A 25,338-nucleotide genomic window follows, 5' to 3' on the forward strand; every position below is an offset into this window, starting at 1 on the left:
GGTTACTGATTGCTTTATATGTTACTCCTTGTAGAGTGTAAGCTCTTTGGGGCAGGGCTCTCTTCCCCTCCTGTATCGGTTACTGATTGCTTTATATGTTACTCCTTGTAGAGTGTAAGCTCTTTTGGGCACGGGCTCCCTTCCCCTCCTGTATCGGTTACTGATTGCTTTATATGTTACTTCCTTGTAGAGTGTAAGCTCTTTGGGGCAGGGCTCCCTTCCCCTCCTGTATCGGTTACTGATTGCTTTATATGTTACTCCTTGTAGAGTGTAAGCTCTTTTGGGCAGGGCTCCCTTCCCCTCCTGTATCGGTTACTGATTGCTTTATATGTTACTCCTTGTAGAGTGTAAGCTCTTTTGGGCAGGGCTCCCTTCCCCTCCTGTATCGGTTATTGGTTGCTTTATATGTTACTCCTTGTAGAGTGTAAGCTCTTTTGGGCAGGGCTCCCTTCCCCTCCTGTATCGGTTACTGATTGCTTTATATGTTACTCTGTATGCCCAATGTATGTAACCCACTTATTGTACAGCGCTGCGGGGTATGTTGGCGCTTTATAAATAAATGTTAATAATAATAAAGATGGAATAAGTTCTGACAGGGTTTATCGCCCATTTCCAGGGGTGTGTAGCTTAAACACAATTTCAATTGGAGTAGATTGTAGGAGTAGATTGTAGGAGTAGATTGTAGGAGTAGATTGTAGGAGTAGATTGACTCTTGTGCTTGTGGCTGTAGGTATCAGACAGAGAGGGGCAAATTAACTGATAAAGGCTCAGAGTTGCACCAAGAGCGGCTTTTCCTGTCCGGCAACAGGCCGGTGGGCGTCATGGTTTGAGCAGGAAGCTCATTGTGAACAGAGTGTGGCCACAGTGTGACTGCCGCAATACTCACACACGCAGCTCTCCATAGAGACACCCTACTCTCTCTATAGAGACACCCTACTCTCTCTATAGAGACTCCCTACTCTCTCTATAGAGACACCCTACTCTCTCTATAGAGACTCCCTACTCTCTCTATAGAGACTCCCTACTCTCTCTATAGAGACTCCCTACTCTCTCTATAGAGACACCCTACTCTCTCTATAGAGACACCCTACTCTCTCTATAGAGACACCCTACTCTCTCTATAGAGACACCCTACTCTCTCTATAGAGACTCCCTACTCTCTCTATAGAGACACCCTACTCTCTCTATAGAGACTCCCTACTCTCTCTATAGAGACACCCTACTCTCTCTATAGAGACACCCTACTCTCTCTATAGAGACACCCTACTCTCTCTATAGAGACACCCTACTCTCTCTATAGAGACACCCTACTCTCTCTATAGAGACTCCCTACTCTCTCTATAGAGACTTCCTACTCTCTCTATAGAGACACCCTACTCTCTCTATAGAGACTCCCTACTCTCTCTATAGAGACACCCTACTCTCTTTATAGAGACTCCCTACTCTCTCTATAGAGACTCCCTACTCTCTCTATAGAGACTCCCTACTCTCTCTATAGAGACACCCTACTCTCTTTATAGAGACTCCCTACTCTCTCTATAGAGACTCCCTACTCTCTCTATAGAGACACCCTACTCTCTCTATAGAGACTTCCTACTCTCTCTATAGAGACACCCTACTCTCTCTATAGAGACTCCCTACTCTCTCTATAGAGACTTCCTACTCTCTCTATAGAGACACCCTACTCTCTTTATAGAGACTCCCTACTCTCTCTATAGAGACACCCTACTCTCTTTATAGAGACTCCCTACTCTCTCTATAGAGACACCCTTCTCTCTTTATAGAGACACCCTACTCTCTCTATAGAGACTCCCTACTCTCTCTATAGAGACAGCTAATGATCTTTGTAGGGCCCCCTAAATTTAGTTTAGTGACCTGCAGATTTCTATTACTGCTCTCCAATCAACAGACCCTGAATACGGCCACTTACAGACTCCTCTCGGCCTCAATATCCCCTTCCTTTCTTGCTGGTACTGACTCTGTGTTCCTTTCCATTATCTTCATGTGGTTCTGGTGAAATCTTCACTCACTTCCTGTGCAGATTATCTTCTCACCATCATCATCTGTAAATCCTGTTGTGCCTATTTGTATTTATACATATGGGTAGGGGGTGCCATAGTGTTTCCCTTAGACAGTACAGTATGGGGGTACAGCTTATTGTGTGCCCAGAACATTCCTTCTCTGTATATTTGTATTTATACATATGGGTAGGGGGTGCCATAGTGTTTCCCTTAGACAGTACAGTATGGGGGTACAGCTTATTGTGTGCCCAGAACATTCCTTCTCTGTATATTTGTATTTATACATATGGGTAGGGGGTGCCATAGTGTTTCCCTTAGACAGTACAGTATGGGGGGTACAGCTTATTGTGTGCCCAGAACATTCCTTCTCTGTATATTTGTATTTATACATATGGGTAGGGGGTGCCATAGTGTTTCCCTTTAGACAGTACAGTATGGGGGTACAGCTTATTGTGTGCCCAGAACATTCCTTCTCTGTATATTTGTATTTATACATATGGGTTAGGGGGTGCCATAGTGTTTTCCCTTAGACAGTACAGTATGGGGGGTACAGCTTATTGTGTGCCCAGAACATTCCTTCTCTGTATATTTGTATTTATACATATGGGTAGGGGGTGCCATAGTGTTTCCCTTAGACAGTACAGTATGGGGGTACAGCTTATTGTGTGCCCAGAACATTCCTTCTCTGTATATTTGTATTTATACATATGGGTAGGGGGTGCCATAGTGTTTCCCTAGACAGTACAGTATGGGGGTACAGCTATTGTGTGCCCAGAACATTCCTTCTCTGTATATTTGTATTTATACATATGGGTAGGGGGGTGCCATAGTGTTTCCCTTAGACAGTACAGTATGGGGGTACAGCTTATTGTGTGCCCAGAACATTCCTTCTCTGTATATTTGTATTTATACATATGGGTAGGGGGTGCCATAGTGTTTCCCTTAGACAGTACAGTATGGGGGTACAGCTTATTGTGTGCCCAGAACATTCCTTCTCTGTATATTTGTATTTATACATATGGGTAGGGGGTGCCATAGTGTTTCCCTTAGACAGTACAGTATGGGGGTACAGCTTATTGTGTGCCCAGAACATTCCTTCTCTGTATATTTGTATTTATACATATGGGTAGGGGGTGCCATAGTGTTTCCCTTAGACAGTAACAGTATGGGGGTACAGCTTATTGGTGTGCCCAGAACATTCCTTCTCTGTATATTTGTATTTATACATATGGGTAGGGGGTGCCATAGTGTTTCCCTTAGACAGTACAGTATGGGGGTACAGCTTATTGTGTGCCCAGAACATTCCTTCTCTGTATATTTGTATTTATACATATGGGTAGGGGGTGCCATAGTGTTTCCCTTAGACAGTACAGTATGGGGGTACAGCTTATTGTGTGCCCAGAACATTCCCTCTCTGTATATTTGTATTTATACATATGGGTAGGGGGTGCCATAGTGTTTCCCTTAGACAGTACAGTATGGGGGTACAGCTTATTGTGTGCCCAGAACATTCCCCTCTGTATATTTGTATTTATACATATGGGTAGGGGGTGCCATAGTGTTTCCCTTAGACAGTACAGTATGGGGGTACAGCTTATTATGTGCCCAGAACATTCCCTCTCTGTATATTTGTATTTATACATATGGGTAGGGGGTGCCATAGTGTTTCCCTTAGACAGTACAGTATGGGGTACAGCTTATTATGTGCCCAGAACATTCCCTCTCTGTATATTTGTATTTATACATATGGGTAGGAGGTGCCATAGTGTTTCCCTTAGACAGTACAGTATGGGGGTACAGCTTATTGTGTGCCCAGAGCATTCCCTCTCTGTATATTTGTATTTATACATATGGGTAGGGGGTGTCATAGTGTTTCCCTTAGACAGTAAAGTATGGGGGTACAGCTTATTGTGTGCCCAGAACATTCCCTCTCTGTATATTTGTATTTATACATATGGGTAGGGGGTGTCATAGTGTTTCCCTTAGACAGTAAAGTATGGGGGTACAGCTTATTGTGTGCCCAGAACATTCCCTCTCTGTATATTTGTATTTATACATATGGGTAGGAGGTGCCATAGTGTTTCCCTTAGACAGTACAGTATGGGGGTACAGCTTATTGTGTGCCCAGAACATTCCTGTCTGTATATTTGTATTTATACATATGGGTAGGGGGTGCCATAGTGTTTCCCTTAGACAGTACAGTATGGGGGTACAGCTTATTGTGTGCCCAGAACATTCCTTCTCTGTATATTTGTATTTATACATATGGGTAGGGGGTGCCATAGTGTTTCCCTTAGACAGTACAGTATGGGGGTACAGCTTATTGTGTGCCCAGAACATTCCTTCTCTGTATATTTGTATTTATACATATGGGTAGGGGTGCCATAGTGTTTCCCTTAGACAGTACAGTATGGGGTACAGCTTATTGTGTGCCCAGAACATTCCATCTCTGTATATTTGTGTTTATACATATGGGTAGGGGGTGCCATAGTGATTCCCTTAGACAGTACCGTATGGGGGTACAGCTTATTGTGTGCCCAGAACATTCCTCTCTTTATATTTGTATTTATACATATGGGTAGGAGGTGCCATAGTGATTCCCTTAGACATTACAGTATGGGGGTACAGCTTATTGTGTGCCCAGAACATTCCTTCTCTGTATATTTGTATTTATACATATGGGTAGGGGGTGCCAATAGTGTTTCCCTTAGACAGTACAGTATGGGGGTACAGCTTATTGTGTGCCCAGAACATTCCTTCTCTGTATATTTGTATTTATACATATGGGTAGGGGGTGCCATAGTGTTTCCCTTAGACAGTACAGTATGGGGGTACAAGCTTATTGTGTGCCCAGAACATTCCCTCTCTGTATATTTGTATTTATACATATGGGTAGGGGGTGCCATAGTGTTTCCCTTAGACAGTACAGTATGGGGGTACAGCTTATTGTGTGCCCCAGAACATTCTTCTCTGTATATTTGTATTTATACATATGGGTAGGGGGTGCCATAGTGTTTCCCATAGACAGTACAGTATGGGGGTACAGCTTATTGTGTGCCCAGAGCATTCCTTCTCTGTATATTTGTATTTATACATATGGGTAGGGGGTGCCATAGTGTTTCCCTTAGACAGTACAGTATGGGGGTACAGCTTATTGTGTGCCCAGAACATTCCTGTCTGTATATTTGTATTTATACATATGGGTAGGGGGTGCCATAGTGTTTCCCTTAGACAGTACAGTATGGGGGTACAGCTTATTGTGTGCCCAGAACATTCCCTCTCTGTATATTTGTATTTATACATATGGGTAGGAGGTGCCATAGTGTTTCCCTTAGACAGTACAGTATGGGGGTACAGCTTATTGTGTGCCCAGAACATTCCTTCTCTGTATATTTGTATTTATACATATGGGTAGGGGGTGCCATAGTGTTTCCCTTAGACAGTACAGTATGGGGGTACAGCTTATTGTGTGCCCAGAACATTCCCTCTCTGTATATTTGTATTTATACATATGGGTAGGGGGTGCCATAGTGTTTCCCTTCAATGGTACAGGATGGGTCTGTATGTGAGTGGATAGGTCAGTGTGGGTCTGTATGTGAGTGGATAGATAGGTCAGTATGGGTCTGTATGTGAGTGGATAGATAGGTCAGTGTGGGTCTGTATGTGAGTGGATAGGTCAGTGTGGGTCTGTATGTGAGTGGATAGATAGGTCAGTGTGGGTCTGTATGTGAGTGGATAGGTCAGTATGGGTCTGTATGTGAGTGGATAGATAGGTCAGTATGGGTCTGTATGTGAGTGGATAGGTCAGTGTGGGTCTGTATGTGAGTGGATAGATAGGTCAGTATGGGTCTGTATGTGAGTGGATAGGTCAGTGTGGGTCTGTATGTGAGTGGATAGGTCAGTATGGGTCTGTATGTGAGTGGATAGGTCCGTGTGGGTCTGTATGTGAGTGGATAGGTCAGTATGGGTCTGTATGTGAGTGTATAGATAGGTCAGTGTGGGTCTGTATGTGAGTGGATAGGTCAGTTTGGGTCTGTATGTGAGTGGATAGGTCAGTGTGGGTCTGTATGTGAGTGGATAGGTCAGTGTGGGTCTGTATGTGAGTGGATAGATAGGTCAGTATGGGTCTGTATGTGAGTGGAAAGGTCAGTGTGGGCCTGTATGTGAGTGGATAGATAGGTCAGTATGGGTTTGTATGTGAGTGGATAGGTCAGTGTGGGTCTGTATGTGAGTGGATAGGTCAGTATGGGTCTGTATGTGAGTGGATAGGTCAGTATGGGTCTGTATGTGAGTGGATAGGTCAGTATGGGTCTGTATGTGAGTGGATAGGTCAGTGTGGGTCTGTATGTGAGTGTATAGATAGGTCAGTGTGGGTCTGTATGTGAGTGGATAGATAGGTCAGTGTGGGTCTGTATGTGAGTGGATAGATGGGTCAGTATGGGTCTGTATGTGAGTGGATAGGTCAGTGTGGGTCTGTATGTGAGTGGATAGGTCAGTGTGGGTCTGTATGTGAGTGGATAGGTCAGTATGGGGTCTGTATGGTGGTTGAGTGAGTGGATAGGTCAGTGTGGGTCTGTATGTGAGAGTGGATAGATAGGTCAGTGTGGGTCTGTATGTGAGTGGATAGGTCAGTGTGGGTCTGTATGTGAGTGGATAGGTCAGTGTTGGTCTGTATGTGAGTGGATAGGTCAGTATGGGTCTGTATGTGAGTGTATAGATAGGTCAGTGTGGGTCTGTATGTGAGTGGATAGGTCAGTTTGGGTCTGTATGTGAGTGGATAGGTCAGTGTGGGTCTGTATGTGAGTGGATAGGTCAGTTTGGGTCTGTATGTGAGTGGATGGGTCAGTGTGGGTCTGTATGTGAGTGGATAGGTCAGTTGGTGGGTCTGTATGTGAGTGGATAGTCAGTGTGGGTCTGTATGTGAGTGTAGATAGTGTGGTCTGTATGTGAGTGGATAGATAGTATGGGTCTGTATGTGAGTGGAAAGGTCAGTGTGGGCCTGTATGTGAGTGGATAGATAGGTCAGTATGGGTCTGTATGTGAGTGGATAGGTCAGTGTGGGTCTGTATGTGAGTGGATAGATAGTATGGTCTGTATGTGAGTGGAAAGGTCAGTGTGGGCCTGTATGTGAGTGGATAGATAGGTCAGTATGGGTCTGTATGTGAGTGGATAGGTCAGTGTGGGTCTGTATGTGAGTGGATAGATAGGTCAGTGTGGGTCTGTATGTGAGTGGATAGGTCAGTATGGGTCTGTATGTGAGTGGATAGGTCAGTATGGGTCTGTATGTGAGTGGATAGGTCAGTATGGGTCTGTATGTGAGTGGATAGGTCAGTATGGGTCTGTATGTGAGTGGATAAGTCAGTATGGGTCTGTATGTGAGTGGATAGATAGGTCAGTTATGGGTCTGTATGTGAGTGGATAGGTCAGTATGGGTCTGTATGTGAGTGGATAAGTCAGTATGGGTCTGTATGTGAGTGTATAGATAGGTCAGTGTGGGTCTGTATGTGAGTGGATAGATAGGTCAGTGTGGGTCTGTATGTGAGTGGATAGATGGGTCAGTATGGGTCTGTATGTGAGTGGATAGGTCAGTGTGGGTCTGTATGTGAGTGGATAGGTCAGTGTGGGTCTGTATGTGAGTGTATAGATAGGTCAGTATGGGTCTGTGTGTGAGTGGATAGGTCAGTGTGGGTCTGTATGTGAGTGGATAGATAAGTCAGTATGGGTCTGTATGTGAGTGGATAGGTCAGTGTGGGTCTGTATGTGAGTGGATAGATAGGTCAGTGTGGGTCTGTATGTGAGTGGATAGGTCAGTGTTGGTCTGTATGTGAGTGGATAGGTCAGTATGGGTCTGTATGTGAGTGTATAGATAGGTCAGTGTGGGTCTGTATGTGAGTGGATAGGTCAGTTTGGGTCTGTATGTGAGTGGATAGATAGGTCAGTGTGGGTCTGTATGTGAGTGGATAGGGTCAGTTTGGGTCTGTATGTGAGTGGATAGGTCAGTTTGGGTCTGTATGTGAGTGGATAGATTAGGTCAGTGTGGGTCTGTATGTGAGTGGATAGGTCAGGTGGGTCTGTATGTGAGTGGATAGGTCAGTTTGGGTCTGTATGTGAGTGGATAGATAGGTCAGTGTGGGTCTGTATGTGAGTGGATAGGTCAGTTTGGGTCTGTATGTGAGTGGATAGGTCAGTTTGGGTCTGTATGTGAGTGGATAGATAGGTCAGTGTGGGTCTGTATGTGAGTGGATAGGTCAGTGTTGGTCTGTATGTGAGTGGATAGGTCAGTATGGGTCTGTATGTGAGTGTATAGATAGGTCAGTGTGGGTCTGTATGTGAGTGGATAGGTCAGTTTGGGTCTGTGTGTGAGTGGATAGGTCAGTATGGGTCTGTATGTGAGTGGATAGATAAGTCAGTATGGGTCTGTATGTGAGTGGATAGATTAAGTCAGTATGGGTCTGTATGTGGGATAGGTCAGTGTGGGTCTGTATGTGAGTGGATAGATAGGTCAGTGTGGGTCTGTATGTGAGTGGATAGGTCAGTATGGGTCTGTATGTGAGTGGATAGGTCCGTGTGGGCTCTGTATGTGAGTGGATAGATAGGTCAGTGTGGGTCTGTATGTGAGTGGATAGGTCAGTATGGGTCTGTATGTGAGTGGATAGGTCCGTGTGGGTCTGTATGTGAGTGGATAGGTCAGTATGGGTCTGTATGTGAGTGTATAGATAGGTCAGTGTGGGTCTGTATGTGAGTGGATACGGTCAGTATGGGTCTGTATGTGAGTGGATAGGTCAGTGTGGGTCTGTATGTGAGTGGATAGATAGGTCAGTGTGGGTCTGTATGTGAGTGGATAGGTCAGTATGGGTCTGTATGTGAGTGGATAGGTCAGTATGGGTCTGTATGTGAGTGGATAGGTCAGTATGGGTCTGTATGTGAGTGGATAGGTCAGTGTGGGTCTGTATGTGAGTGTATAGATAGGTCAGTGTGGGTCTGTATGTGAGTGGATAGATAGGTCAGTGTGGGTCTGTATGTGAGTGGATAGATGGTCAGTATGGGTCTGTATGTGAGTGGATAGGTCAGTGTGGGTCTGTATGTGAGTGTATAGATAGGTCAGTATGGGTCTGTATGTGAGTGGATAGATAGGTCAGTGTGGGTCTGTATGTGAGTGGATAGATAGGTCAGTGTGGGTCTGTATGTGAGTGGATAGGTCAGTGTTGGTCTGTATGTGAGTGGATAGGTCAGTATGGGTCTGTATGTGAGTGTATAGATAGGTCAGTGTGGGTCTGTATGTGAGTGGATAGGTCAGTGTGGGTCTGTATGTGAGTGGATAGGTCAGTGTGGGTCTGTATGTGAGTGTATAGATAGGTCAGTATGGGTCTGTATGTGAGTGGATAGATAGGTCAGTGTGGGTCTGTATGTGAGTGGATAGATGGGTCGGTGTGGGTCTGTATGTGAGTGGATAGATAGGTCAGTGTGGGTCTGTATGTGAGTGGATAGATAGGTCAGTGTGGGTCTGTATGTGAGTGGATAGATGGTCAGTATGGGTCTGTATGTGAGTGGATAGGTCAGTGTGGGTCTGTATGTGAGTGGATAGGTCAGTGTGGGTCTGTATGTGAGTGTATAATAGGTCAGTATGGGTCTGTATGTGAGTGGATAGGTCAGTGTGGGTCTGTATGTGAGTGGATAGATAAGTCAGTATGGGTCTGTATGTGAGTGGATAGGTCAGTGTGGGTCTGTATGTGAGTGGATAGATAGGTCAGTGTGGGTCTGTATGTGAGTGGATAGGTCAGTGTTGGTCTGTATGTGAGTGGATAGGTTAGTATGGGTCTGTATGTGAGTGGATAGGTCAGTTTGGGTCTGTATGTGAGTGGATAGATAAGTCAGTATGGGTCTGTATGTGAGTGGATAGATAAGTCAGTAATGGGTCTGTATGTGAGTGGATAGGTCAGTGTGGGTCTGTATGTGAGTGGATAGATAGGTCAGTGTGGGTCTGTATGTGAGTGGATAGGTCAGTTGGGTCTGTATGTGAGTGGATAGGTCAGTATGGGTCTGTATGTGAGTGGATAGATAAGTCAGTATGGGTCTGTATGTGAGTGGATAGATAAGTCAGTATGGGTCTGTATGTGAGTGGATAGGTCAGTGTGGGTCTGTATTTGTGAGTGGATAGATAGGTCAGTGTGGGTCTGTATGTGAGTGGATATGGTCAGTATGGGTCTGTATGTGAGTGGGATAGGTCCGTGTGGGTCTGTATGTGAGTGGATAGATAGGTCAGTGTGGGTCTGTATGTGAGTGGATAGGTCAGTATGGGTCTGTATGTGAGTGGATAGGTCGCGTGTGGGTCTGTATGTGAGTGGATAGGTCAGTATGGGTCTGTATGTGAGTGTATAGATAGGTCAGTGTGGGTCTGTATGTGAGTGGATAGGTCAGTTTGGTCTGTATGTGAGTGGATAGGTCAGTGTGGGTCTGTATGTGAGTGGATAGGTCAGTGTGGGTCTGTATGTGAGTGGATAGATAGGTCAGTATGGGTCTGTATGTGAGTGGAAAGGTCAGTGTGGGCCTGTATGTGAGTGGATAGATAGGTCAGTATGGGTCTGTATGTGAGTGGATAGGTCAGTGTGGGTCTGTATGTGAGTGGATAGATAGGTCAGTGTGGTCTCTGTATGTGAGTGATAGGTCAGTATGGGTCTGTATGTGAGTGGATAGGTCAGTATGGTCTGTATGTGAGTGGATAGGTCAGTATGGGTCTGTATGTGAGTGGATAGGTCAGTGTGGGTCTGTATGTGAGTGTATAGATAGGTCAGTGGGGGGTCTGATATGTGAGTGGATGGTCAGTGTGGGTCTGTATGTGAGTGGATAGGTCAGTGTGGGTCTGTATGTGAGTGGATAGGTCAGCTATGGGTCTGTATGTGAGTGGATAGGTCAGTGTGGGTCTGTATGTGAGTGGATAGATAGGTCAGTGTGGGTCTGTATGTGAGTGGATAGGTCAGTCATGGGTCTGTATGTGAGTGGATAGGTCCGTGTGGGTCTGTATGTGAGTGGATAGGTCAGTATGGGTCTGTATGTGAGTGTATAGATAGGTCAGTGTGGGTCTGTATGTGAGTGGATAGGTCAGTTTGGGTCTGTATGTGAGTGGATAGGTCAGTGTGGGTCTGTATGTGAGTGGATAGGTCAGTGTGGGTCTGTATGTGAGTGGATAGATAGGTCAGTATGGGTCTGTATGTGAGTGGAAGGTCAGTGTGGGTCTGTATGTGAGTGGAATAGATAGGTCAGTATGGGTCTGTATGTGAGTGGATAGGTCAGTGTGGGTCTGTATGTGAGTGGATAGATAGGTCAGTGTGGGTCTGTATGTGAGTGGATTAGGTCAGTATGGGTCTGTATGTGAGTGGATAGGTCAGTATGGGTCTGTATGTGAGTGGATAGGTCAGTATGGGTCTGTATGTGAGTGGATAGTCAGTGTGGGTCTGTAATAGTGTAGTAGATAGGTCAGTGTGGGTCTGTATGTGAGTGGATAGATAGGTCAGTGTGGGTCTGTATGTGAGTGGATAGATGGGTCAGTAATGGGTCTGTATGTGAGTGGATAGGTCAGTGTGGGTCTGTATGTGAGTGGATAGGTCAGTGTGGGTCTGTATGTGAGTGTATAGATAGGTCAGTATGGGTCTGTATGTGAGTGGATAGGTCAGTGTGGGTCTGTATGTGAGTGGATAGATAAGTCAGTATGGGTCTGTATGTGAGTGGATAGGTCAGTGTGGGTCTGTATGTGAGTGGATGATAGGTCAGTGTGGGTCTGTATGTGAGTGGATAGGTCAGTGTTGGTCTGTATGTGAGTGGATAGGTCAGTTATGGGTCTGTATGTGAGTGTATAGATAGGTCAGTGTGGGTCTGTATGTGAGTGGATAAGGTTCAGTTTGGGTCTGTATGTGAGTGGATAGTCAGTTTGGGTCTGTATGTGAGTGGATAGGTCAGTGTGGGTCTGTATGTGAGTGGATAGGTCAGTTTGGGTCTGTATGTGAGTGGATAGGTCAGTGTGGGTCTGTATGTGAGTGGATAGGTCAGTTTGGGTCTGTATGTGAGTGGATAGGTCAGTGTTTGGGTCTGTATGTGAGTGGATAGGTCAGTGTGGGTCTGTATGTGAGTGGATAGGTCAGTGTGGGTCTGTATGTGAGTGGATAGATAGGTCAGTGTGGGTTTGTATGTGAGTGGAAAGGTCAGTGTGGGTCTGTATGTGAGTGGATAGGTCAGTATGGGTCTGTATGTGAGTGGATAGGTCAGTGTGGGTCTGTATGTGAGTGGATAGGTCAGTATGGGTCTGTATGTGAGTGGATAGGTCAGTGTGGGTCTGTATGTGAGTGGATATGGTCGTAATGGTATCACGTGTGTATAGTACATGGACGTGTGATAGATGAAAGGTCAGTGTGGGTCTGTATGTGGATGGATAGGTCAGTGTGGGTCTGTATGTGAGTGGATAGATCAGGTCAGTGTGGGTCTCGGTATGTGAGTGGATAGATGGTCAGTGTGGGTCTGTATGTGAGTGGATAGGTCAGTGTGGGTCTGTATGTGAGTGGATAGGTCAGTGTGGGTCTGTATGTGAGTGGATAGGGTCAGTGTGGGTCTGTATGTGAGTGGATAGATAGGTCAGTGTGGGTCTGTATGTGAGTGGATAGGTCAGTGTGGGTCTGTATGTGAGTGGATAGGTCAGTATGGGTCTGTATGTGAGTGGATAGATAGTCAGTGTGGGTCTGTATGTGAGTGGATAGGTCAGTTTGGTCTGTGTGTGAGTGGATAGGTCAGTATGGGTCTGTATGTGAGTGGATAGAGTAGTCAGTATGGGTCTGTATGTGAGTGGATAGGTCAGTGTGGGTCTGTATGTGGATCGTGGATTAGATAGGTCAGTGTGGGTCTGTAACGTGAATGGAATGGGTCGATGTGAGGGATATAGTTGCGGATGTGAGTGGTGTATTCTGTATGTGAGTGGATAGGTCAGTGTGGGTCTGTATGTGAGTGGATAGGTCAGTGTGGGTCTGTATGTGAGTGGATCTTAGTATGCATGGTCAGTGGTGGGTCTGTGAATTGAGTGGATAGGATGTGAGTGGATAGGTCAGTGTGGGTCTGTATGTGAGTGGATAGATAAGTCAGTATGGGTCTGTATGTGAGTGGATAGGTCAGTGTGGGTCTGTATGTGAGTGGATAGATAGGTCAGTGTGGGTCTGTATGTGAGTGGATAGGTCAGTGTGGGTCTGTATGTGAGTGGATAGGTCAGTATGGGTCTGTATGTGAGTGGATAGGTCAGTGTGGGTCTGTATGTGAGTGGATAGATAGGTCAGTATGGGTCTGTATGTGAGTGGATAGATAGGTCAGTGTGGGTCTGTATGTGAGTGGATAGGTCAGTGTGGGTCTGTATGTGAGTGGATAGATAGGTCAGTGTGGGTCTGTATGTGAGTGGATAGGTCAGTGTGGGTCTGTATGTGAGTGGATAGGTCAGTATGGGTCTGTATGTGAGTGGATAGATAGTCAGTATGGGTCTGTATGTGAGTGGATAGATAGTCAGTATGGGTCTGTATGTGAGTGGATAGGTCAGTGTGGGTCTGTATGTGAGTGGATAGATAGGTCAGTGTGGGTCTGTATGTGAGTGGATAGGTCAGTATGGGTCTGTATGTGAGTGGATAGGTCAGTGTGGGTCTGTATGTGAGTGGATAGATAGGTCAGTGTGGGTCTGTATGTGAGTGGATAGGTCAGTATGGGTCTGTATGTGAGTGGATAGGTCAGTGTGGGTCTGTATGTGAGTGGATAGGTCAGTGTGGGTCTGTATGTGAGTGGATAGATAGGTCAGTGTGGGTCTGTATGTGAGTGGATAGGTCAGTGTGGGTCTGTATGTGAGTGGATAGGTCAGTGTGGGTCTGTATGTGAGTGGATAGGTCAGTGTGGGTCTGTATGTGAGTGGATAGATAGGTCAGTATGGGTCTGTATGTGAGTGGAAGGTCAGTGTGGGTCTGTATGTGAGTGGATAGATAGGTCAGTGTGGGTCTGTATGTGAGTGGATAGGTCAGTGTGGGTCTGTATGTGAGTGGATAGATAGGTCAGTGTGGGTCTGTATGTGAGTGGATAGGTCAGTATGGGTCTGTATGTGAGTGGATAGGTCAGTGTGGGTCTGTATGTGAGTGGATAGGTCAGTATGGGTCTGTATGTGAGTGGATAGGTCAGTGTGGGTCTGTATGTGAGTGGATAGATAGGTCAGTGTGGGTCTGTATGTGAGTGGATAGGTCAGTGTGGGTCTGTATGTGAGTGGATAGGTCAGTGTGGGTCTGTATGTGAGTGGATAGGTCAGTATGGGTCTGTATGTGAGTGGATAGGTCAGTGTGGGTCTGTATGTGAGTGGATAGATAGGTCAGTGTGGGTCTGTATGTGAGTGGATAGGTCAGTATGGGTCTGTATGTGAGTGGATAGGTCAGTGTGGGTCTGTATGTGAGTGGATAGGTCAGTATGGGTCTGTATGTGAGTGTATAGATAGGTCAGTGTGGGTCTGTATGTGAGTGGATAGGTCAGTGTGGGTCTGTATGTGAGTGGATAGGTCAGTGTGGGTCTGTATGTGAGTGGATAGGTCAGTGTGGGTCTGTATGTGAGTGGATAGATAGGTCAGTGTGGGTCTGTATGTGAGTGGATAGGTCAGTGTGGGTCTGTATGTGAGTGGATAGATAGGTCAGTGTGGGTCTGTATGTGAGTGGATAGGTCAGTGTGGGTCTGTATGTGAGTGGATAGATAGGTCAGTGTGGGTCTGTATGTGAGTGGATAGGTCAGTATGGGTCTGTATGTGAGTGGATAGGTCAGTATGGGTCTGTATGTGAGTGGATAGGTCAGTATGGGTCTGTATGTGAGTGGATAGGTCAGTGTGGGTCTGTATGTGAGTGATAGATAGGTCAGTGTGGGTCTGTATGTGAGTGGATAGATAGGTCAGTGTGGGTCTGTATGTGAGTGGATAGATAGGTCAGTGTGGGTCTGTATGTGAGTGGATAGGTCAGTGTGGGTCTGTATGTGAGTGGATAGGTCAGTGTGGGTCTGTATGTGAGTGGATAGATAGGTCAGTATGGGTCTGTATGTGAGTGGATAGGTCAGTGTGGGTCTGTATGTGAGTGGATAGATAAGTCAGTATGGGTCTGTATGTGAGTGGATAGGTCAGTGTGGGTCTGTATGTGAGTGGATAGATAGGTCAGTGTGGGTCTGTATGTGAGTGGATAGGTCAGTGTGGGTCTGTATGTGAGTGGATAGGTCAGTATGGGTCTGTATGTGAGTGGATAGATAGGTCAGTGTGGGTCTGTATGTGAGTGGATAGGTCAGTGTGGGTCTGTATGTGAGTGGATAGGTCAGTGTGGGTCTGTATGTGAGTGGATAGGTCAGTGTGGGTCTGTATGTGAGTGGATAGGTCAGTGTGGGTCTGTATGTGAGTGGATAGGTCAGTGTGGGTCTGTATGTGAGTGGATAGGTCAGTGTGGGTCTGTATGTGAGTGGATAGGTCAGTGTGGGTCTGTATGTGAGTGGATAGGTCAGTGTGGGTCTGTATGTGAGTGGATAGGTCAGTGTGGGTCTGTATGTGAGTGGATAGATAGGTCAGTGTGGGTCTGTATGTGAGTGGATAGGTCAGTGTGGGTCTGTATGTGAGTGGATAGGTCAGTATGGGTCTGTATGTGAGTGGATAGGTCAGTGTGGGTCTGTATGTGAGTGGATAGGTCAGTATGGGTCTGTATGTGAGTGGATAGGTCAGTGTGGGTCTGTATGTGAGTGGATAGGTCAGTGTGGGTCTGTATGTGAGTGGATAGATAGGTCAGTGTGGGTCTGTATGTGAGTGGATAGGTCAGTGTGGGTCTGTATGTGAGTGGATAGGTCAGTGTGGGTCTGTATGTGAGTGGATAGATAGGTCAGTGTGGGTCTGTATGTGAGTGGATAGGTCAGTGTGGGTCTGTATGTGAGTGGATAGGTCAGTATGGGTCTGTATGTGAGTGGATAGGTCAGTGTGGGTCTGTATGTGAGTGGATAGATAGGTCAGTGTGGGTCTGTATGTGAGTGGATAGGTCAGTGTGGGTCTGTATGTGAGTGGATAGGTCAGTATGGGTCTGTATGTGAGTGGATAGATAGGTCAGTGTGGGTCTGTATGTGAGTGGATAGGTCAGTGTGGGTCTGTATGTGAGTGGATAGGTCAGTATGGGTCTGTATGTGAGTGGATAGATAGGTCAGTGTGGGTCTGTATGTGAGTGGATAGGTCAGTGTGGGTCTGTATGTGAGTGGATAGATAGGTCAGTGTGGGTCTGTATGTGAGTGGATAGGTCAGTGTGGGTCTGTATGTGAGTGGATAGGTCAGTGTGGGTCTGTATGTGAGTGGATAGGTCAGTGTGGGTCTGTATGTGAGTGGATAGATAGGTCAGTGTGGGTCTGTATGTGAGTGGATAGGTCAGTATGGGTCTGTATGTGAGTGGATAGGTCAGTGTGGGTCTGTATGTGAGTGGATAGGTCAGTGTGGGTCTGTATGTGAGTGGATAGGTCAGTGTGGGTCTGTATGTGAGTGGATAGATAGGTCAGTGTGGGTCTGTATGTGAGTGGATAGGTCAGTATGGGTCTGTATGTGAGTGGATAGGTCAGTGTGGGTCTGTATGTGAGTGGATAGATAGGTCAGTGTGGGTCTGTATGTGAGTGGATAGGTCAGTATGGGTCTGTATGTGAGTGGATAGGTCAGTGTGGGTCTGTATGTGAGTGGATAGGTCAGTGTGGGTCTGTATGTGAGTGGATAGATAGGTCAGTGTGGGTCTGTATGTGAGTGGATAGGTCAGTATGGGTCTGTATGTGAGTGGATAGGTCAGTGTGGGTCTGTATGTGAGTGGATAGATAGGTCAGTGTGGGTCTGTATGTGAGTGGATAGATAGGTCAGTGTGGGTCTGTATGTGAGTGGATAGGTCAGTGTGGGTCTGTATGTGAGTGGATAGATAGGTCAGTGTGGGTCTGTATGTGAGTGGATAGATAGGTCAGTGTGGGTCTGTATGTGAGTGGATAGGTAGGTCAGTGTGGGTCTGTATGTGAGTGGATAGGTCAGTATGGGTCTGTATGTGAGTGGATAGGTCAGTGTGGGTCTGTATGTTGAGTGGATAGATAGGTCAGTGTGGGTCTGTAATGTGAGTGGATAGATAGGTCAGTGTGGGTCTGTATGTGAGTGGATAGATAGGTCAGTGTGGGTCTGTATGTGAGTGGATAGATAAGGTCAGTATGGGTCTGTATGTGAGTGGATAGGTCAGTGTGGGTCTGTATGTGAGTGGATAGGTCAGTGTGGGTCTGTATGTGAGTGGATAGGTCAGTGTGGGTCTGTATGTGAGTGGATAGTAGGTCAGTATGGTCTGTATGTGAGTGGATGGGTCAGTGTGGGTCTGTATGTGAGTGGATATGGGTCAGTGTGGGTCTGTATGTGAGTGGATAGATAGGTCAGTGTGGGTCTGTATGTGAGTGGATAGGTCAGTGTGGGTCTGTATGTGAGTGGATAGGTCAGTGTGGGTCTGTATGTGAGTGGATAGATAGGTCAGTGTGGGTCTGTATGTGAGTGGATAGGTCAGTGTGGGTCTGTATGTGAGTGGATAGATAGGTCAGTGTGGGTCTGTATGTGAGTGTATAGATAGGTCAGTGTGGGTCTGTATGTGAGTGGATAGATAGGTCAGTGTGGGTCTGTATGTGAGTGGATAGGTCAGTGTGGGTCTGTATGTGAGTGGATAGGTCAGTGTGGGTCTGTATGTGAGTGGATAGATAGGTCAGTGTGGGTCTGTATGTGAGTGGATAGGTCAGTGTGGGTCTGTGTGTGAGTGGATAGGTCAGTGTGGGTCTGTATGTGAGTGGATAGATAGGTCAGTGTGGGTCTGTATGTGAGTGGATAGGTCAGTGTGGGTCTGTATGTGAGTGGATAGGTCAGTGTGGGTCTGTATGTGAGTGGATAGGTCAGTGTGGGTCTGTATGTGAGTGGATAGGTCAGTGTGGGTCTGTATGTGAGTGGATAGGTCAGTGTGGGTCTGTATGTGAGTGGATAGGTCAGTGTGGGTCTGTATGTGAGTGGATAGATAGGTCAGTGTGGGTCTGTATGTGAGTGGATAGGTCAGTGTGGGTCTGTATGTGAGTGGATAGATAGGTCAGTGTGGGTCTGTATGTGAGTGGATAGGTCAGTGTGGGTCTGTATGTGAGTGGATAGGTCAGTGTGGGTCTGTATGTGAGTGGATAGGTCAGTGTGGGTCTGTATGTGAGTGGATAGGTCAGTGTGGGTCTGTATGTGAGTGGATAGGTCAGTGTGGGTCTGTATGTGAGTGGATAGGTCAGTGTGGGTCTGTATGTGAGTGGATAGGTCAGTGTGGGTCTGTATGTGAGTGGATAGGTCAGTGTGGGTCTGTATGTGAGTGGATAGGTCAGTGTGGGTCTGTATGTGAGTGGATAGGTCAGTGTGGGTCTGTATGTGAGTGGATAGGTCAGTGTGGGTCTGTATGTGAGTGGATAGGTCAGTGTGGGTCTGTATGTGAGTGGATAGGTCAGTGTGGGTCTGTATGTGAGTGGATAGATGGGTCAGTGTGGGTCTGTATGTGAGTGGATTGATAGGTCAGTGTGGGTCTGTATGTGAGTGGATAGGTCAGTGTGGGTCTGTATGTGAGTGGATAGGTCAGTGTGGGTCTGTATGTGAGTGGATAGGTCAGTGTGGGTCTGTATGTGAGTGGATAGATAGGTCAGTATGGGTCTGTATGTGAGTGGATAGGTCAGTGTGGGTCTGTATGTGAGTGGATAGATAGGTCAGTGTGGGTCTGTATGTGAGTGGATAGATAGGTCAGTGTGGGTCTGTATGTGAGTGGATAGGTCAGTGTGGGTCTGTATGTGAGTGGATAGATAGGTCAGTGTGGGTCTGTATGTGAGTGGATAGGTCAGTGTGGGTCTGTATGTGAGTGGATAGGTCAGTGTGGGTCTGTATGTGAGTGGATAGATAGGTCAGTGTGGGTCTGTATGTGAGTGGATAGGTCAGTGTGGGTCTGTATGTGAGTGGATAGGTCAGTGTGGGTCTGTATGTGAGTGGATAGGTCAGTGTGGGTCTGTATGTGAGTGGATAGGTCAGTGTGGGTCTGTATGTGAGTGGATAGGTCAGTGTGGGTCTGTATGTGAGTGGATAGGTCAGTGTGGGTCTGTATGTGAGTGGATAGGTCAGTGTGGGTCTGTATGTGAGTGGATAGGTCAGTGTGGGTCTGTATGTGAGTGGATAGGTAGGTCAGTGTGGGTCTGTATGTGAGTGGATAGATAGGTCAGTGTGGGTCTGTATGTGAGTGGATAGATAGGTCAGTGTGGGTCTGTATGTGAGTGGATAGGTAGGTCAGTGTGGGTCTGTATGTGAGTGGATAGATAGGTCAGTGTGGGTCTGTATGTGAGTGGATAGGTCAGTGTGGGTCTGTATGTGAGTGGATAGGTCAGTGTGGGTCTGTATGTGAGTGGATAGATAGGTCAGTGTGGGTCTGTATGTGAGTGGATAGATAGGTCAGTGTGGGTCTGTATGTGAGTGGATAGGTCAGTGTGGGTCTGTATGTGAGTGGATAGGTCAGTGTGGGTCTGTATGTGAGTGGATAGGTCAGTATGGGTCTGTATGTGAGTGGATAGATAGGTCAGTATGGGTCTGTATGTGAGTGGATAGATGGGTCAGTGTGGGTCTGTATGTGAGTGGATAGATAGGTCAGTGTGGGTCTGTATGTGAGTGGATAGGTCAGTGTGGGTCTGTATGTGAGTGGATAGGTCAGTGTGGGTCTGTATGTGAGTGGATAGGTCAGTGTGGGTCTGTATGTGAGTGGATAGGTCAGTGTGGGTCTGTATGTGAGTGGATAGGTCAGTGTGGGTCTGTATGTGAGTGGATAGGTCAGTGTGGGTCTGTATGTGAGTGGATAGGTCAGTGTGGGTCTGTATGTGAGTGGATAGGTCAGTGTGGGTCTGTATGTGAGTGGATAGATAGGTCAGTGTGGGTCTGTATGTGAGTGGATAGATAGGTCAGTGTGGGTCTGTATGTGAGTGGATAGGTCAGTGTGGGTCTGTATGTGAGTGGATAGATGGGTCAGTGTGGGTCTGTATGTGAGTGGATAGATAGGTCAGTGTGGGTCTGTATGTGAGTGGATAGGTCAGTGTGGGTCTGTATGTGAGTGGATAGATAGGTCAGTGTGGGTCTGTATGTGAGTGGATAGATAGGTCAGTGTGGGTCTGTATGTGAGTGGATAGATAGGTCAGTGTGGGTCTGTATGTGAGTGGATAGATAGGTCAGTGTGGGTCTGTATGTGAGTGGATAGGTCAGTGTGGGTCTGTATGTGAGTGGATAGGTCAGTGTGGGTCTGTATGTGAGTGGATAGGTCAGTGTGGGTCTGTATGTGAGTGGATAGGTCAGTGTGGGTCTGTATGTGAGTGGATAGGTCAGTGTGGGTCTGTATGTGAGTGGATAGGTCAGTGTGGGTCTGTATGTGAGTGGATAGGTCAGTGTGGGTCTGTATGTGAGTGGATAGGTCAGTGTGGGTCTGTATGTGAGTGGATAGGTCAGTGTGGGTCTGTATGTGAGTGGATAGGTCAGTGTGGGTCTGTATGTGAGTGGATAGATAGGTCAGTGTGGGTCTGTATGTGAGTGGATAGATAGGTCAGTGTGGGTCTGTATGTGAGTGGATAGGTCAGTGTGGGTCTGTATGTGAGTGGGTAGATAGGTCAGTGTGGGTCTGTATGTGAGTGGATAGATAGGTCAGTGTGGGTCTGTATGTGAGTGGATAGGTCAGTGTGGGTCTGTATGTGAGTGGATAGATAGGTCAGTGTGGGTCTGTATGTGAGTGGATAGATAGGTCAGTGTGGGTCTGTATGTGAGTGGATAGATAGGTCAGTGTGGGTCTGTATGTGAGTGGATAGATAGGTCAGTGTGGGTCTGTATGTGAGTGGATAGATAGGTCAGTGTGGGTCTGTATGTGAGTGGATAGGTCAGTATGGGTCTGTATGTGAGTGGATAGGTCAGTGTGGGTCTGTATGTGAGTGGATAGGTCAGTGTGGGTCTGTATGTGAGTGGATAGATAGGTCAGTGTGGGTCTGTATGTGAGTGGATAGGTCAGTATGGGTCTGTATGTGAGTGGATAGGTCAGTGTGGGTCTGTATGTGAGTGGATAGATAGGTCAGTGTGGGTCTGTATGTGAGTGGATAGGTCAGTGTGGGTCTGTATGTGAGTGGATAGGTCAGTATGGGTCTGTATGTGAGTGGATAGGTCAGTGTGGGTCTGTATGTGAGTGGATAGGTCAGTGTGGGTCTGTATGTGAGTGGATAGATAGGTCAGTGTGGGTCTGTATGTGAGTGGATAGATAGGTCAGTGTGGGTCTGTATGTGAGTGGATAGATGGTCAGTGTGGGTCTGTATGTGAGTGGATAGGTCAGTGTGGGTCTGTATGTGAGTGGATAGATAGGTCAGTGTGGGTCTGTATGTGAGTGGATAGGTCAGTGTGGGTCTGTATGTGAGTGGATAGATAGGTCAGTATGGGTCTGTATGTGAGTGGATAGGTCAGTGTGGGTCTGTATGTGAGTGGATAGATAGGTCAGTGTGGGTCTGTATGTGAGTGGATAGATAGGTCAGTGTGGGTCTGTATGTGAGTGGATAGGTCAGTGTGGGTCTGTATGTGAGTGGATAGGTCAGTGTGGGTCTGTATGTGAGTGGATAGATAGGTCAGTGTGGGTCTGTATGTGAGTGGATAGGTCAGTGTGGGTCTGTATGTGAGTGGATAGGTCAGTGTGGGTCTGTATGTGAGTGGATAGATAGGTCAGTGTGGGTCTGTATGTGAGTGGATAGATAGGTCAGTGTGGGTCTGTATGTGAGTGGATAGATGGGTCAGTGTGGGTCTGTATGTGAGTGGATAGATAGGTCAGTGTGGGTCTGTATGTGAGTGGATAGATAGGTCAGTGTGGGTCTGTATGTGAGTGGATAGATAGGTCAGTGTGGGTCTGTATGTGAGTGGATAGGTCAGTGTGGGTCTGTATGTGAGTGGATAGGTCAGTGTGGGTCTGTATGTGAGTGGATAGATAGGTCAGTGTGGGTCTGTATGTGAGTGGATAGGTCAGTGTGGGTCTGTATGTGAGTGGATAGATAAGTCAGTGTGGGTCTGTATGTGAGTGGATAGGTCAGTGTGGGTCTGTATGTGAGTGGATAGATAGGTCAGTGTGGGTCTGTATGTGAGTGGATAGGTCAGTGTGGGTCTGTATGTGAGTGGATAGGTCAGTATGGGTCTGTATGTGAGTGGATAGGTCAGTGTGGGTCTGTATGTGAGTGGATAGATAGGTCAGTATGGGTCTGTATGTGAGTGGATAGATAGGTCAGTATGGGTCTGTATGTGAGTGGATAGGTCAGTGTGGGTCTGTATGTGAGTGGATAGATAGGTCAGTGTGGGTCTGTATGTGAGTGGATAGGTCAGTATGGGTCTGTATGTGAGTGGATAGGTCAGTGTGGGTCTGTATGTGAGTGGATAGATAGGTCAGTGTGGGTCTGTATGTGAGTGGATAGGTCAGTATGGGTCTGTATGTGAGTGGATAGGTCAGTGTGGGTCTGTATGTGAGTGGATAGGTCAGTGTGGGTCTGTATGTGAGTGGATAGATAGGTCAGTGTGGGTCTGTATGTGAGTGGATAGGTCAGTGTGGGTCTGTATGTGAGTGGATAGGTCAGTGTGGGTCTGTATGTGAGTGGATAGGTCAGTGTGGGTCTGTATGTGAGTGGATAGATAGGTCAGTGTGGGTCTGTATGTGAGTGGATAGGTCAGTGTGGGTCTGTATGTGAGTGGATAGATAGGTCAGTATGGGTCTGTATGTGAGTGGATAGGTCAGTGTGGGTCTGTATGTGAGTGGATAGATAGGTCAGTGTGGGTCTGTATGTGAGTGGATAGGTCAGTGTGGGTCTGTATGTGAGTGGATAGGTCAGTGTGGGTCTGTATGTGAGTGGATAGGTCAGTATGGGTCTGTATGTGAGTGGATAGGTCAGTGTGGGTCTGTATGTGAGTGGATAGGTCAGTGTGGGTCTGTATGTGAGTGGATAGATAGGTCAGTGTGGGTCTGTATGTGAGTGGATAGGTCAGTGTGGGTCTGTATGTGAGTGGATAGGTCAGTGTGGGTCTGTATGTGAGTGGATAGGTCAGTATGGGTCTGTATGTGAGTGGATAGGTCAGTGTGGGTCTGTATGTGAGTGGATAGATAGGTCAGTGTGGGTCTGTATGTGAGTGGATAGGTCAGTATGGGTCTGTATGTGAGTGGATAGGTCAGTGTGGGTCTGTATGTGAGTGGATAGGTCAGTATGGGTCTGTATGTGAGTGTATAGATAGGTCAGTGTGGGTCTGTATGTGAGTGGATAGGTCAGTGTGGGTCTGTATGTGAGTGGATAGGTCAGTGTGGGTCTGTATGTGAGTGGATAGGTCAGTGTGGGTCTGTATGTGAGTGGATAGATAGGTCAGTATGGGTCTGTATGTGAGTGGATAGGTCAGTGTGGGTCTGTATGTGAGTGGATAGATAGGTCAGTGTGGGTCTGTATGTGAGTGGATAGGTCAGTGTGGGTCTGTATGTGAGTGGATAGATAGGTCAGTGTGGGTCTGTATGTGAGTGGATAGGTCAGTATGGGTCTGTATGTGAGTGGATAGGTCAGTATGGGTCTGTATGTGAGTGGATAGGTCAGTATGGGTCTGTATGTGAGTGGATAGGTCAGTGTGGGTCTGTATGTGAGTGTAGATAGGTCAGTGTGGGTCTGTATGTGAGTGGATAGATAGGTCAGTGTGGGTCTGTATGTGAGTGGATAGATGGGTCAGTATGGGTCTGTATGTGAGTGGATAGGTCAGTGTGGGTCTGTATGTGAGTGGATAGGTCAGTGTGGGTCTGTATGTGAGTGGATAGATAGGTCAGTATGGGTCTGTGTGTGAGTGGATAGGTCAGTGTGGGTCTGTATGTGAGTGGATAGATAAGTCAGTATGGGTCTGTATGTGAGTGGATAGGTCAGTGTGGGTCTGTATGTGAGTGGATAGATAGGTCAGTGTGGGTCTGTATGTGAGTGGATAGGTCAGTGTGGGTCTGTATGTGAGTGGATAGGTCAGTGTGGGTCTGTATGTGAGTGGATAGATAGGTCAGTGTGGGTCTGTATGTGAGTGGATAGGTCAGTGTGGGTCTGTATGTGAGTGGATAGGTCAGTTTGGGTCTGTATGTGAGTGGATAGGTCAGTGTGGGTCTGTATGTGAGTGGATAGGTCAGTTTGGGTCTGTATGTGAGTGGATAGGTCAGTGTGGGTCTGTATGTGAGTGGATAGGTCAGTGTGGGTCTGTATGTGAGTGGATAGGTCAGTTTGGGTCTGTATGTGAGTGGATAGGTCAGTGTGGGTCTGTATGTGAGTGGATAGGTCAGTGTGGGTCTGTATGTGAGTGGATAGATAGGTCAGTGTGGGTCTGTATGTGAGTGGATAGGTCAGTGTGGGTCTGTATGTGAGTGGATAGGTCAGTATGGGTCTGTATGTGAGTGGATAGGTCAGTGTGGGTCTGTATGTGAGTGGATAGGTCAGTATGGGTCTGTATGTGAGTGGATAGGTCAGTGTGGGTCTGTATGTGAGTGGATAGGTCAGTATGGGTCTGTATGTGAGTGGATAGATAGGTCAGTGTGGGTCTGTATGTGAGTGGATAGGTCAGTGTGGGTCTGTATGTGAGTGGATAGGTCAGTGTGGGTCTGTATGTGAGTGGATAGATAGGTCAGTGTGGGTCTGTATGTGAGTGGATAGGTCAGTGTGGGTCTGTATGTGAGTGGATAGGTCAGTATGGGTCTGTATGTGAGTGTATAGATAGGTCAGTGTGGGTCTGTATGTGAGTGGATAGGTCAGTGTGGGTCTGTATGTGAGTGGATAGGTCAGTATGGGTCTGTATGTGAGTGGATAGATAGGTCAGTATGGGTCTGTATGTGAGTGGATAGGTCAGTGTGGGTCTGTATGTGAGTGGATAGATAGGTCAGTGTGGGTCTGTATGTGAGTGGATAGGTCAGTATGGGTCTGTATGTGAGTGGATAGGTCAGTGTGGGTCTGTATGTGAGTGGATAGGTCAGTGTGGGTCTGTATGTGAGTGGATAGATAGGTCAGTGTGGGTCTGTATGTGAGTGGATAGGTCAGTATGGGTCTGTATGTGAGTGGATAGGTCAGTGTGGGTCTGTATGTGAGTGGATAGGTCAGTGTGGGTCTGTATGTGAGTGGATAGGTCAGTGTGGGTCTGTATGTGAGTGGATAGATAGGTCAGTGTGGGTCTGTATGTGAGTGGATAGGTCAGTATGGGTCT

Source organism: Xenopus tropicalis, chromosome 2, assembly GCF_000004195.4.
Source record: "Xenopus tropicalis strain Nigerian chromosome 2, UCB_Xtro_10.0, whole genome shotgun sequence".
NCBI classification, from domain to species: domain Eukaryota; kingdom Metazoa; phylum Chordata; class Amphibia; order Anura; family Pipidae; genus Xenopus; species Xenopus tropicalis.